Source organism: Psammomys obesus, unplaced genomic scaffold (genome assembly GCF_907164565.1).
Source record: "Psammomys obesus unplaced genomic scaffold, mPsaObe1.curated_primary_1811, whole genome shotgun sequence".
In the NCBI taxonomy this organism is placed as follows: Eukaryota; Metazoa; Chordata; class Mammalia; order Rodentia; family Muridae; genus Psammomys; species Psammomys obesus.
In genome coordinates this window covers 33,279-45,549 of record NW_026596452.1, presented here as the reverse complement: position 1 = coordinate 45,549, position 12,271 = coordinate 33,279, and the positions used below count along the sequence as shown (strand labels likewise).

The 12,271-nt window shown below is 39.0% G+C and overlaps 1 protein-coding gene and 1 pseudogene across 2 annotated transcripts in view; one reads left to right on the top strand and one right to left on the bottom strand.

Moving 5' to 3' along the window:
* Vamp7 (vesicle associated membrane protein 7) overlaps positions 1-1,385 on the bottom strand; it is a 38,081-nt gene extending 36,696 nt beyond the window's left edge. For both annotated transcript variants that reach the window (XM_055598273.1, XM_055598274.1), the window contains exon 1: positions 1,266-1,385. The gene's annotated coding sequence lies outside the window, so the exon portion shown is untranslated. The remainder of the gene's footprint in view (positions 1-1,265) is intronic.
* A 6,372-nt stretch (positions 1,386-7,757) lies between these two features.
* On the top strand, positions 7,758-11,945 carry LOC129669883 (olfactory receptor 4A16-like; annotated as a pseudogene).
* Positions 11,946-12,271: the final 326 nt, after the last annotated feature.

Below are 12,271 nucleotides of genomic sequence, written 5' to 3'. Positions count from 1 at the left end.
TTTCTTTCTTTCTTTCTTTCTTTCTTTCTTTCTTTCTTTCTTTCTTTTTCTTCCTTCCTTCCTTCCTTCTTTTCTTAATTCCTTCTTTCTTTCTTTCTTTTTTTTTTACTACCCAACTCTCTCCCTAATTCAGGTAAGACTGTTCATTGGTAGTTATCCAGTCACCAATTCTTTACTCTGAAATATAGCAGGAAATAAATCAATGGCAGAAAAACCACAAATTGTGATGCAATAACCTTGGAACAGATAGAAAAATTATAAAGGAGAGAGGGGTTATGACAAGTCAGGCTACAGACCAAGATTACTCTTGTTGCTATCACAAATACTGTTTCTGGAAAATGATCTGAAGTTCAACCCAATCCCTCTCAATTTCTCAGGACAGGATTTTATTCTGTCAGGCAAACTACCTTTTAAGTTTTTCCTTAACCAACATATACCACCATATTGATTTATTATTCCTATTTATTTCTGTTCCCCAAACATGTAATTTCCCATATTAGTCACCTCCTATTCCTTGTTTGCTACCAATGTGTCCCATGCACTCAAAGGAGCACCTAGTATGTATTCATTCTTTAATAAATATTTTAATTTACATTGCTTCCAGCCATAGCTATTCAAAGGGAAAGAAATTTCCCAAAGAGAATGGTGATGCAAATTATTGAGTGTGATGAATAAAATCTAAAGAAAAAGACTTGACAGTTCATTGGTTATGAGATTCAGAGCTATAATTACCAAAGAATGATGTATATGATCAATTTGGTAAATATTGGCCGTCAATAAAAAGACAGTAACACGCTCAAAAAATAGGTTTAAAAGGAGATCTGCTACCTACTATAACTTAAAAAGAGAAAGGTCAATTAATACTGGTAAGAGTGTATGGGGGTTAGGATCTCACACTGACGCTTGGACAGACAGAAGAAAAATATGAAGCAAAGAGTGATGTCGGTGAACATGGGTGAAAGAGATTTTTTGGCTACAGAAAAGTCTGCAGAAGGCGAGTGAGAGAAACTTAGTATTTTCCCATCTTGTAATGTCAACCTAAATGACGCGTTCTGACATTAACCCAAGACCTCTTCAGCACTGTGAAATACACTTTTTCCAAACTGCAACTGCTTAACAATCAGAACTGTAGACAACAGAGAAATCAAAATCACCCTTGCCTTACCTTTTGCTCCACCCTAGCACCTTCTAGTTTACACCTCCTCTGTCTCTCTATCTCTCAAGTGTCTCCTCACCTCCTGCAGAAAATGCCCCACTCCATTTACCTGTCCAGTTACCCTCTAGTGTGCAATCGGGCTTGTGATCAAGGGACGCAGGTCCTCCTAGAGTCGCCCACTGCCCGAAACCAGAGATGTATGGGACCTGACGCCACAAGCTTCCGTGTACAGCGCCCCGCCTACGCGTGGCCTCCTGGGAACGTGAGCTCTCCTCCAATGGGAGCAGGCTACAGGGCGGGACTTGAGACGTTCGCAACATTCCGTACTTCCCAGGACCCATACTGCACTCTGGGAGTAGTAGTTCTGATTGTAATTCGCCACGTCTGCCTTTAGGTCTGGACAACAACTCATAAATAACATCGAACACTGTATTATAATATAGGGAAACGAGAGGATGAAAGGCAACACAAGTAATCTGCCAGTATAATAAGCAGGATAAATGAGGAGTTAAGCTTTTCCCTCTATCTCCCCACTGAGTCTCAGCATTTAATGTCACCTGTTCAGAGACAAAACAGAATTTCAGTGACAAGAATCCTTTGTGCTTTCGCTATGTAAAAAAAAAAAAAAGAAAGAAAGAAAGAAAGAAAGAAAGAAAGAAAGAAAGAAAGAAAGAGAAAAAGAAAAAAGAAAACTTTATTGTGTTCCTCACCAATCATTTCTCCCATGATTTTGCAGCAAAAAATAACAGCAGCAGCAACGACAACAGTAAGCAGCAGCACCCCCTGGTGATTTGAGTCTGCTATGCTATATCCTTTTTCTCCTTTGATGAACTCTTCTCATCATCAACCCCTTCCCCGCCCCCACCACCCTAGCTCCCTGGTTCTTTATTAACATCATTTAGAGAACCTAAAGTTTTCTTTCATGCAAAATATTCCAAAGTCATCCTTTTCAACCCTGCACTTCCAGCCTCCTTACCACACAGACTTGAACCTCTCCATTTCGTACAAAATTCTCAACAATGTTTCTAAGACAACTATTTTTCAGTGATTGCTATAATTCAATTCTGCAAAACGCATACAATGAATATTCTCTTGTTTAAACCCCTTGTTTTCTAAAATCTAGTCTTCCAAAGATACTGCATTGACCAGGTTAACCTACCATCTCTATGGCACCTCACTTACTTTGGAGTGTTCACACTACATGGACCCTTGCCCTGTACTTCTCCCTCCCTCCTTTCTTTCCTTCCTTCTTTCTTCCTTCCTTCCTTTCTTTCTGTCTTTTTTCTTTCTTCCTTCCTTCCCTGCTCCCTCTCTCTCTCCTTCCTTCCCTTCCTCCCTTCTTTCCTTCCTTCTTTCCTTCTCTCTCTCTCTCTCTCTCTTTTGAGCCAGGATTTCTCAGTATATCCTTGGCTGTCCTGGACTCACTTTGTAGAACAGGCTGGCTTCAAACTCACAGAGATCCTCCTGCCTCTGCCTCCAAGAGTGCTGGGATTACAGGTAATGCTGCATTTATTTTTTATAGTTCACACACTTCTTGGTTATATCAGTTATCCCCATTGCATTGTTGTCATCCATATATTGATGATTCTCATGTATTTAGGAAACCCAAACAATATTCTTTTTTAATTTTTATTTTTTATATTATTTATAGTTTATTCACTTTGTATCCCCGCTGTAGTCCTCTCCCTCCTCCCCTCCCAATCCAACCCTCTCTCCCTCATCTCCTCCTATGCTCCTCTCCAAGTCCACTGATAAGGGGGTCCTCCTCCCCTTCCATCAGACCCTAGCTTATCCAGTCTCATCTGAATTGGCTGCATTGTCCTCCACTGTGGCCTGGCAAGGCTGCTCCCCCATCCAAGGGTGGCAGTCAAAGAGCTAGACACTGAGTTCATGTCAGAGACAAGGGTAGCAACAGAACCAAAATATCTGGGCACAGGGGTCTTTTCTGAGACTGATACTCCAACCAAGGACCATTCATGGATATAACCTAGAACCCCTGCTCAGATGGAGCCCATGGCAGCTCAGTATCCAAGTGGGTACCCTAGTAAAGGGAAACAGGAACTGCCTCAGACAATATTCTTAAGGCCCAGTGTCAACTGAACATCTTGGGTATCTAAAACTTAATAATAGTTCCAAACCTACCTATTACCTGTCTACTTTTCTTTCTTCTGTAACCTATTTGTCTCTCTCCACTAAATTCCATCTCAGTGAATGGCACATTGATCAGTAGTGGCCCACTCCAAAATGCTAGGTGTGATTTTGAATGCATATATTTCCTCAAAGCTTATATCAACACAGTAAGTAATCAATTTTCTAACTACTTTCTATTTTATTTTACACAGCTTCAGTTTTCTTACACTTTTTCAAGGACTGTCAGCAGTTAATGAACAATAATTCTAGGCATAGGATAATATTATCAATAGTGTCTTATTGGAAATACAAGACTCTATTATCTGTCTTTCTTTACCTTTTTTTTTTTCGTCTCTAGATTGTACTATGGAGGTGCCCAGCATGCACAAGACCTACACAAGTTCAACTCAGACAAAATCCCAGCACCAATAAGAGAAAGTAGATACAAAATCCCACCTCTAACCCAAAAGCTGTTTTCACTTAATACCTGCTGGGAAAGGGAAAATCATTTTTCTTCAATGGAGCATTACTGGATTTATCAACCACACTTCAGTCTAAAGTTAAAGGGCCTGGAAGCACAATATTTACACAAATGTAGTCTCTCCATGACAAGCAGGAAAGCATTATGAAATGACATTGTGAAAATTAGAGGAAAGGGTTTTGTGAAGAAACGGTAAAGGCTTTAGAATCTTCAGTGAACTCACTAAACTTAGGCCATATTTTTAAAAAAGGATCAAAGGCTCGAGCCATGCTCAATGGGCTCTGGTGACAGAGGCGAGGAGGCCTCAGTCACAGTATGGCTATAATATGCAGAACCCCAGGCTTGTCGCCTCTGCAACTGCTTTAATTTCTGGTCTAGTGGAATGACATGCTACCTTTCCAAGCTCTGGTGTAATTGGGTGGAGCCTGATTTCGGGGCAGGCTACTCCTAATGGAACAGGTTGGAGGGCCCATTGAGAGACAGACCACTATTCTGAGTTTTGTTTTGTTTTTTCTTCTTCTGTTCACTTTGCCAGTGTTGTACCAGTACATTGTTTTCTTGTGTTGTTCTTTTATGGTTTTGTTTGCTTATGGTGGTCTCAGTAGGCTGCTGACCAACTGGCTGTGCACCACAGTGACTTTGCCTGCCCCATGATCCCACCACTACAAGCTGGGGCACTTCTGATCATTGGTCAGAGCATGCCTCAGGGCGGGACAGGTAGAGAACAACCAAGAGCTGGGTGGGCAGAGGGAGCTCTCCCAGGTTGATTGGCCCATTTCCACCTGGAAGGCAGAGGGAGGGAGTTCTCACTGCTTAGAAGAGCTCCACTTGTGCAAGCCTGCCTTCTGGGGGGGAAAATGGCAATGGTAAACTTCCATGAGGTGGTGCCTACTACTCTTCCGGGGTCAACATGAGAGGGCAGAGACGGTGAGGCATGCCAGGGGATGGCTGTATCGTGTGACACCCCTGGACACACTGCCAGCAAATCCCAAACTCCCTTGTAGATTTAAGAGATACCAAAGTGCTTGAAATTACAGCTGGATGGAGTTAAAAATAGTGTGTCTGTCTGTTTAAATGTATGTATGGCCATTACATGTTTATTCTGCCTGATCATAAATGGGTAACATGATCTGTACGCTTTGGTTACAGATTAACAGTTATTGGATATGATTAAAGGTTAAATTCAAACTCTTGTCTAGAACAAATGTATGTGTGCCTAGAAGCACAGATGTTTTTAAAAAGCAACCATGTGGCCCGTCATGTGATGTGACTCTGCCATCTTGAAATTGCCACATGGTATGGTGTAGGGCAGAAAAAAATTACAGAGCCTCTTAGTCATGATGAATTCTATTTATCATCCTATCTCCTTTTAGACTAAGAAGACAAGTATTATTTTAAATTGGTATTCCTAAAAATGGTACTTTATTTTGATATTGCAAAAACAGATTTCTTCTAAAAATATGTTTAAGGCTATGACACATTTTAAAGTTTTATAATAATCAGGTATTTTATAATAATGTCTCTATGGATTATATATATTACAGGTTTGTGTTTTTGCAGCATGCTTTATGTGTGATTCAGCTCTGGTTTGTGAAGGTCTATTCAGATTAACAGGCTGACTTGAAGTGTGTGCCTGACTGCCAGTTCCTGTGTGAATGGATTAATGCTGTTTCTTGCTGATAGGTTTGGTGTGGCCAGAAGAGTTCAAGTACAGTTTTAAAATTGTTTTATACTGTTCTATTATGCAGTTGGTTCTAAAACTTATTTGATTACAATGTTAAAACTTGGTTATGGGAAATTGTAAATGCTCCCCAGTGTCATTAGCGACACCTAATGGTTATATTTTAAATTGCCAGCCACAGCCTGTAAAAACACATGGCTAGCTGCCATGTTAGTTCAGGGATAAAGAAGGTGGAGCTGTGGTCTTACAGTCGTCTTTAAGGGCTACCTTAAAGATCTCTGTTCAGTTCTCTATTTAGTGCAAAGTGAAACTTTTGTCCTTTAAGCTTTTTGCCATTCAGTCTTAATAATATGATATGGTAGGATCAGCAAGATTTGCCAGCCCCTCTATGAACTGTATTGGATTGAAAGTTTTTCTTTGATTTTAGTTCAGAAATATATTTAAAGTTATACTAATGACTGAAGTTTGTTACAAGACTGAGCTTACCTAGTCTCTTGTTTATGTTTTCAACTTTAAGTCTAGGATGAGTAACTACAAAGTTTGCTTGTGTAGATCTACTTGAAATGGATATAGTCCTAAAACACTTATCTAAGGAATATGACAGAATTAGAGCATATTTCTAAAACGTTTTGTTTTACATAATACAATTTGAGCAGATAACTAAAGATAGACAAAGAGTAACTCATATGCTGGCCCTCAAGCTTGTCAGAGATCTGTGGAATATGGCATTTTAACATATGTAAGCTTATTATGACAGAGAGTCCCAAAATCCTCGCAGTAGCTCCCCAAGGTCTACGAGAAAATTTGGGCATGATAGATGACTTCAACTCTGGACTGTGGTACAGTAACCACTGGGCCAAAACTGCCCCAACTGGCCCACCGGTAAGACCCAGCCCTAACTGTAGACAAAACTGTAAACATCTGAAGAGTCATTGTTTCACATTGCTGAAGACAAGATGAGATCAATCTCTCATATTCTTTTTCCCACAGAAACAGTCTCTCATCTTTTGTGCCTGATGGCCAGACTGCCTCTCTTCCTGATGTCATGAGAGCACAGGAGCAAGGGACAACTGCCTAGGTGGTGTACTGACTAGTCGTCTCTGTCATTTTGATTGGTACATTTATTTAGATTATAATTTATCCTTCTGAGATCTCTGATCATATTGATAGCTAAGCTAAGGTAATGGTAGTTTTTCAGCTGAAGAGCAGACAAATAGATCCACTGTTAGTTTATTGGTCAATTCATTGCTAGTAAGAACTACTAGGTACTAAATCTTATTTAGAAAGGCAAACAGGTTTGCCTTGCTTACAGGCTTCATGTTAATTGCCTGTGTCTTTTGTGAATAACTGGATAGAAAGATGTAAAGTTTACGTAAGGTCTGAGGATATGAAAGTTTAAGTTATGAGGATGTAAATAAAATGAGGGTCTAGGAAGATGTTTCAAAGTTAGTAAATGCAAGGATGATTAGAGGGTCTAAGTAGGTGTTTTAAGGTATGTGAATATAAGTTGTTATGATATAAGGAAACAATTTAAGGCATGTTAAAAATGGGAGATATTAGTAGGAGAAAACAAGAAATAGGATAGGAGCTTACCAAAGAGGGCCACTGAAAGACTCTACCTAGCAGTGTAGCAAAGCAGATGCTGAGACTCATAACCAAAACTTGGGCAGAATGCAAGGAATCATATGAAAGAAGGGGGAGTTAGTAAGACCTGGAGAGGACAAGAGCTCCAAAAGGACCAAATATATCTGGGCACAAGGGTCTTTTTTGAGACTGTTTCTCCAACCAAGGACCATGTATGGATATAACCTAGAACCCCTGCTCAGATGTAGCCCATGGCAGTTCAGTATCCAAGTGGGTACCCTAGTAAAGGGAATGGGGACTGTGTTTGACATGAATGTAGTGGCTGGCACTTTGACCTCCCACCCCTGGGGGGAGGAGCAGCCTTGCTAGGCCACAGAGGAGGACACTGCAGCCAGTCCTTATGAGACCTGATAAAATAGGGTTAGATGGAAGGGGAGGAGGACCTCCCTTATCAGTGGACTTAGGGAGGGTTAGGGAGGAGATGAGGGCGGGAGAGTGGTATTGGGAGGGAATGAGTGAGGGGCTACAGCTGGGATACAAAGTAAACAAACTAATTAATATAAAAAATAAAAATTAAAAAAATCACTTGGGATTTACATCTAGATAAAGAGAACAAAGACGTTGTCCCTGATAAAATGATTCTTGGCCACAATTACAATTTCATGGCTGGTATTATCTTTAGTTCTTACCCCTGGATCTACTCCCAATTAACTGGGACAGATTAAATGGGACAGAGCAACAATGTTTTTATCTTACTAGGTCTCACTCGGGATCCTGCTGTGAGAAAAGCATTTTTTGCCATGCTTTTATTCATCTACATTGTGACAATGGTCTGCAACCTGCTCATTGTGTTGACAGTGATTGCTAGACTTTCCCTGGGCTTCCCAATATACTTTTTTCCTTGCCTGTTTGTCACTCATGGATGCTATTTATTCCACTGCCTTCTCAACCAAGTTGCTTATAGACTTAATCTGCAACAGAAGAACAATTTCAGTTTCTTCTTACATAGGCCAGCTATTTGTAGAGCACTTATTTGGTGGTGCTGAGGTCTTCCTTCTGGTTTTTATGGCCTATGATCGCTATGTGGCCATCTGTAAACCCCTGCGTTATATGTCTGTCATGAATCGTCAGGTTTGTACTCTCCTATTTGGTGTAGCCTGTGCTGGAGGTTTTGCCCACTCTTTGGTTCAAGTTATCTTTGTTTACACCCTCCCTTTTTGTGGCCCCAATATTATTGATCACTTTATCTGTGACACGTACCCATTATTAGAATTAGTGTGTACTGACTCTTACTTAGTTGGCCTCACTGTGGTTGCCAATGGTGGAGCAATTTGTATGACAGTCTTTATCCTTTTTCTAGTCTCCTATGGGATTATTCTAAACTCTCTTAAGACTCATAGTGAGGAAAGGAAGCACAAAGCCCTGTCTACCTGCAGCTCCCACATCATAGTGGTTGTCCTCTTTTTTGTTCTCTGTATTTTCATGTATGTTAGATCTGTCTTCAACTTTCCTATTGATAAGTCCCTGACTGTAGTTTATACAGTTATCACTCCCATGTTGAATCTTTTAATATACACTCTGAGAAATTCAAAGATAAAAATTTATATGGAAAAACTTTGGTGTAAAAGATTAACTATGGAAAAATTTGAGAATGTTTTCTTACTGAACACACATTAATTTCAAAGCTACAAATAGGCAATAAACTCTAACAAAGGATGATGCAGTATCCCCAGGGAATTCTTTAGGTGTGCTTTATTTTATGCAAAGCCACTGAAGAGCTGAATCAAATTTTCATTGAGATTAGAATTTATCTAGTAGAGAATTACTGAATATAAATAATAAAAGACAAAGATTGTTTTCATATAATAAAGAATGAGAGAACTAAGCTAATTTTGTAACAATTTTTAATTAATTTTATATAGGTTATAAGGAATGAATTTATTTTTTCCTAAACAGTCAATTAATTGTTATTTTTTATTATCATGATTATCTACATTCATGAGAAATTAGTGAAAACAGTACCTAGATAAATTTTGGGAAAAAGAGGTTTCCCAATATAATTAATTTTTATTTTATCTGCATGGCAGATTTTAGTACCTGCTCACTGTTTTGGGATTCTTTCTGTTTCCTGGGTCAATGTCTACACATTTTCCATTTCATGTACTTTAATGCTAGATTATACTGTGATTAACTAAAGATAGACATAGTTTTGTTATATGAGATCCAGTTGAAGATAGTACCAGATTACAGTTGTTGATGACAAAACAGCTATTTTGAAAACTGTTATGCCAAGTTATGAACCCATTTTTCTTGTCCCTCAGTAGTTACCACATGATTTTAGTTTACAAAGTATTGTCACACTTTATTCATGCTACTAAAGGAATCAATAAAAGAAAAAAAATGAGAGATATTTTAGATTTCTCCTCCCTCTCTGCTATTGTTGTATTTACGTTGTTATAAGATTTCAGAAGTTCAGGGTTACAACATTGATGAATAGAGTTCTAATAAGCTGATGGAGCACAGACTGCTTATTATCCAGTCACAAGCTTGAGATTTTAATTTCCTTTTAGTTGTCTTCTGGAGATAGGTTTAAAGGTGCTTCTCATCATGTTAAAAGCATCTGTATAATATGTATTTCTCTGAAAAATCCATAGCTTTTAGTAGGTCTTAATGGTATAATCCTACTCCTGCTGTCTTGTAGACACCTGTTGACTGCTTTTTCTAAACTATGGATATTAATACAATGATAATATTAATATACTTACTTTTGTAAACTAAAATTAATATGAGTTTCAGGAAATCAAAAAGTAATGAGACCTGGATCTGGCATAGCTCAAACAGACCCCTGATGAGTTTTTCCTTTGGTCTTGGGATTCCTCGTTTTCCCACTTACTAGACAATTTTTAGCTTCTGTCCCTATTCTTAATTTGTCTCAGCAGATTTTCATCTGGCTTACAAACTCTATTCAGGGATCAGCTATGGACTGCAAGCTGAACTCTAGACTTGCTGAAAGCTGAAGTAATCCAGTACAGCCGATGTGATGACTTCCTCTCTCTTCAATTGGGTCGCTAATTAGATGATGCCCCATTGTCTAGCTTTTGACTAGCCCTGTAGTCTTCCTGGGCCACCTATATCTCCATCTTAACGTCAGCTTGAAGAAAGTTACAGAAGAAGAGAAATTTCTTGGCTAATATCAGACTGAAATGCTAAATCAAGCGAGGCTCCTTGGCAAAAGAAGTGGGTTTCTATAATGCCAAGTGATATACCAGTAAATTGTCCCCTGCTAAACCCACTACTGTTAGGCCCCAAGTCATTTTGCTTTTTTACTTTTGGGCCTTGCATTTTAAATTGCTTGTTAGTTTTGATGAAGAAACACTTGGGAGCAATACAGTTAATGGTACTCAAATCCCATCATGGAAGGGTAAATCTGGAAGACACCAAGGGCTCATATCTAGAAGACGCATGATTGGGCCTTCATATGACTATGCCTCCTATCACATGAGATGCAATATCAGCCATATTTCTAACCTATTCCTCTACTTGTGTTAATATTACCTTTAAAGGTCTAATCATTCTTTTTCATTTTGAATTAGCATTTTGAAAAGCAAAAGTTTCAATCAGTGAAGGCTTCTTTTGGGCCTAGTATAATTTTAGTACATGAATCAGACTTCTTTCCTGATTCTTCAAACTTATTCCAAGCATTTAAAAATGCTAGATGACATGGTTCCAAGGTATGATCATCCAATTCAAACTGCCTATGTAAATCAGCATATTAACCTTCAGCTAGCAAATGATTCTGAGAGATATCAATACCTCTAGCCTGATTTCATTGTTCTATTGCCTTTGCTTCCTCTTTCCACCGTGGTAGCCATTATCACAGCCCAGGTTCCAGTACTTCTTGTGTCAATTCTTTCCAGTCTTGGGGGATAATCCTGTTTTGAGTTGACCATGAATTTAACATTTGCTTAACAGAAGATGAATGCATACCATAGGAGATGATTGCTTCCTTAAATCTCCTTAAATCTAATATGTCTACAGGATGCCATTTAAATTCATAATAACCTTGGGGGTACCTATTATCTTCTGGTATGTCTTGTATAGTAAGATATACTAAGGCTGGTTTTCTAACAACTTTTCAGTTTCATTATGTGTTGGCATGGTAGGTTCTCATCTAAAATCCTCTGTCTATTTCTGAGAATTTTTCTTATTTTTATTTATAAATCTAAGGTTTGTCTAAATCCTTTTGTCTGTGTTTAAGTGTTTTTATTCTCAATTATAAGTCTCTCTAATTTCCCTTCTAAGGATTGTATCTACTTTTTCTTTGAGCGACTACAGAGAGCCATTATAGTTATTAAGAATAAAGTATAAAATACCAAAATGATAACAATCATAATTGGTTTGGGGGTAATTTCAGCTAAGCCATTTAGCTTTTCATTTTCTGCTTCTTTTTTTCAAGCCATCTAGAATATCACTGTACAGGGTCCTAAAGCCTTCTATTAAATTCCAGCTACTTTCCATCTTTAATTCTCTGCTTGAGGATTTCCCAGATGATTTACCTGTGGGGTTTTGCTTAATTAGGTTGAAGTCTGCTAACTCTGAATAGCCATTTGTTTGCACTCAATCTATGATGGTAGACTCCCTTTTCTCAGTGAGGTTTTAAAAGTCTCCCCTGGTCTGGGTGGCCCCAGATATTGAAAGAAACATCACATAGCCCTCAGGGAAGATTACAGGCCAGACTCTTTCATGATAACAAAACTGGTCCAGGAAGCTTCTGGGAATTCCTAGAAATACTCCAACCTGTTATGGATCTTAATCTTCAGCAGTGACCTTCAAATGTACTTGGTGATTTTCCCCTTATCCCTAGGATATTAGGGATACTATATTCTTCTTGTGATAGGTCCATGTTAAAATGAGGCATTGTACCACTACCTGCAAAACAAGTACTCCTGAGCCCCTGAACCCAGCAAATCAAAAATATTTACTCTCAAAATCCCTCCCATTGCTCAAAAGTTTATAAATCCCTGATTTCAAATAAACATGCTGGGGGTGCATGCTGCTGGTGTTGCATGCGGCATGATACCATCTGCCTTTCACTATGGCCTTCTGAGACTTTATTTGGGTCTTATCTCACTGGGCCTACCCCCCACCCCGCTAGGCCTGGGCATTGTTGGGCCTGGGCCTCGAAGGCCCTGGGTTTCTGCTGCAAGCTGACCAGGCATGGGCTTTGGCTTGCACCTCT